Source organism: Mustela putorius, unplaced genomic scaffold (genome assembly GCF_011764305.1).
Source record: "Mustela putorius furo isolate JIRA1106 unplaced genomic scaffold, ASM1176430v1.1 tig00000129_pilon_pilon_pilon, whole genome shotgun sequence".
Taxonomy (NCBI): domain Eukaryota; kingdom Metazoa; phylum Chordata; class Mammalia; order Carnivora; family Mustelidae; genus Mustela; species Mustela putorius.
The window spans coordinates 6,488,313-6,490,610 of record NW_025421290.1 but is presented as its reverse complement, the minus strand read 5'-3'; the positions used below and the strand labels follow the sequence as shown (position 1 = coordinate 6,490,610).

Genomic DNA, 2,298 nt, shown 5'->3' with positions numbered 1-2,298 from the left:
GTTATAGACTGCTATTTATCAATTACAGTTATAGAAGACAGTCCCTATGAAGAGTAGGGACAAGGCTGGGGGAGGACCAACGTATGGCTTACTACTCATACTTGTGCAGAAGACACAGCTCACTCCTCTTGTCCTGCAGGTCTCAGAAGAGACGTCTCCTCCTTAGCTTTCTTCTTGACCCCTCCTGTGTCCTCCATAGGACTCTGAGCTCACCCCTCTCACAGCACTTATAACATCCACTTGCACCTTTGTATTTACTCAACCATCTTTGAAAGACTCAGCTTTCTGAAGGCAGAATCTGTGCCTGTCAGAGAACATTGCAAGGGATGCATGTGATCTCCTCTTAAAAGGACAAACATAGGGGTGCCTGGGTGGCTCAGTCAGTCAAGCATCTGCCTTCAGCTCAGGTCATGATCCCAGGGTCCTGCGATCGAGCCCCACACCGGGCTCCCTGCTCCGTGGGGAGTCTGCTTCTCCCTTTACCCCTCTCCCTCTCTCTCCCCTTCTTTTACTCTCCCTTTCTCTCTCCTTCAAATAAATGGATAAAATCTTTTAAAGAAAAGAATAAAAATAATAAATCTTTTCTATTTTATGATGTTCCCTTTAAAGCAAGCATATGGGAGTGTGTGTGAATGTGTGCCATACTCCAGAAGAAGCGTAAGATGAGCCAAAAGTAAGGAGGTCAGTGATTGTGATGCGAGGAACACAGGAGGGGACAGAAGGGGTGGGGGAGATCCACCAGGATAATACATTCTTGGGATTAAAGTTAAGCAGCAAGAAGTGTAACATCATGTGAAGGGAGAAGACTCTGAGGAAGGCACATGGCGTAATGAGCACTGAGTGTTCTATACAACTGCTGAATCACCGAAGGACCCTCTGAAATGAATAATACAGTATATGTTAATTAACTGATTTCAGATAAATAAATAAATAAAATGTTAAAAAATAAAATTAAAAACAAAAACACAAGCCTGAGAGGAACGCCATGCTGTTTTCCACAGTGGCTGCACTAGCTTGCGTTCCCACAAATGGTACACAAGGAGGGTTCCTCTTTCTCCCCATCTTCATCAACATTTATCGTGCTTTTGATTTTCGCCATTCTGACAGGCGTGAGGCGATATCTCATTGTGGTTTTCATTTTCATTTCCCCGACGATGAGTGATGCTGAGCATCTTTTCACCTGTTATATCATTATATTGTACACCTGAAGCTAATGTAACACTGTGTTAACTGTACTGGAATTAAAATGAAGGAAAAATAACTAGAAAGTCATTTTCTTAAGGTACTTAAGGTAAAAAAAAAATTTTTTTCTTTTTTTTTTTTTAGTTTTTATTTATTTATTTGAGAGCGAGCGAGCAAGAGAGAGCACAAGTCAAGTGAGGGGCAGGGGAGAGAGAGAAGCAGATTCCCCACTGAGCAGAGAGCCCGATGTGGGGCTCACTCCCTGGACTCTGGGATCATGACCTGAGCCAAAGGCAGATGCTTAACAGACTGAGCCACCCAGGTGCCTAGAAAAAAAAAATTTAACTCACTTTTATCAACTCTGCTTTTAAATTTAGGTCGTTGGGGCATCTAGGTGACACAGTTGAGTGTCCAGCTCTTGGTTATGGCTTGGGTCGTGATCTCAGAGTCGTGAGGTTGAGCGCCACATCAGGCTTCCCACTCAGCATGGAGTCTGCTTGGGATTCTCTCTCTCCCTCTGCCCCTCCTACTCATGCTGTCTCTCTCTCTGAAACAAATAAATCTTTAAAAATAAATAAATACATTTAGGTAGTCAAATAGCTTGAATGAACATATTTTGTATTTAAATGCCTTTTAAATCTTTTCTGATTATGAATTTTTGCAACCTTATGGCAGAAAATTTTTAAAATACAGAGAGGTTTCAAAATTATAGCCTTAATTCCCTGAGATAATCATTGTTTACACTGTGTTGTATTTCTGTATAATTTTTATCCAACACAGATCACATCTATAACTTATATTTTTGTAAAATGAGAAGCATACAAGAATTTGCATGTCATCGGTGCACAGGTGCCATGCTAATCTTCCTGTATTGTTGCAATCTGGGTACAAATGTTGCTGAAATATTGTACATAAAATTTTATATTACACGTTGCGTTTTCAATTTCTACTATATTTTAACTTTGCCCACAGCAGGATTTCTTTTCAGTCTGAGTCCTTCAGGCCAAATCTAATTTTCTCTAGTTGCTGGAGGAATTTCTGACATAGAAAGTATTTTCAATCCAGGGGGAGGGGCAAGCATTCTCTTTCCAAATCCCCAGGGGTACACTTGTGCAA

General features: G+C 41.0%; 1 pseudogene; it reads right to left on the bottom strand.

Moving 5' to 3' along the window:
• Positions 1-1,987: 1,987 nt before the first annotated feature.
• On the bottom strand, positions 1,988-2,088 carry LOC123390529 (annotated as a pseudogene).
• Positions 2,089-2,298: the final 210 nt, after the last annotated feature.